Consider the following 728-nt stretch of genomic DNA (forward strand, 5'->3'; position numbering starts at 1 on the left):
ATGTAGTGAAAGGGGGAGGGAAGAGTGTGAAACTCACCCATCCATCCATTCCCCTGTCCATTCGTGAGAGGATGGCTGGGGGTAAAACAGCAAGTGAAGCTGCCAAGGAGTTGCCCATGTACCCCAGGAGGATGAACTCCAAGGATGGAGTTTGGGGGATACCTCTCTTGGGAGCTGAAGAGGTAACAGAGGGAACAGAAAGAAGAGACAAGATGGGTAGGAGGAGAAGCAGGAACATGGAAACTGGGGCCAGAGCCCCAGAAGAACTACTGGACACCGGTGTCAGTGGGTGCTGACGGTGCAGGAGGATGATGGCTAACTAGGAGCAGGTTGTTGCCCAGGGTGACATCAGGTGGCTCCAGGGACATCAGGACACAGTTGGTGGTGTGGAGGAGCAGAGGGCAGCTAACCTGGCATTAAGGTGGATGATGAGGAGGTGGAGGTTGATGACATCTTCCCTTCAGGCACAGAGGTGGGGTGGAAGGGAGGGGAGGGGAGGAGGAAGGCAGCCTGAGTCAGAGCCAGGGAAGGAAAGAATTGTCAGGATTGGGGGACTTGAGTCTGGCTGTGGTGGAGAGGAAGCAGTCCCAGCAAAGGAGAGACTAGACACGCAGAGGCGGGGGTGGGGGGGTTGGGAACTGATTTAGAAATGCCCAGAAAGGAGAGTCATCCCAAAGAGAACCATCACATCTGCCCGCTGTTAACTCATTAACAGACCGGGGAAAGGC

The sequence above is a fragment of the Mandrillus leucophaeus genome, unplaced genomic scaffold (genome assembly GCF_000951045.1).
Source record: "Mandrillus leucophaeus isolate KB7577 unplaced genomic scaffold, Mleu.le_1.0 Scaffold612, whole genome shotgun sequence".
Lineage (NCBI taxonomy): Eukaryota > Metazoa > Chordata > Mammalia > Primates > Cercopithecidae > Mandrillus > Mandrillus leucophaeus.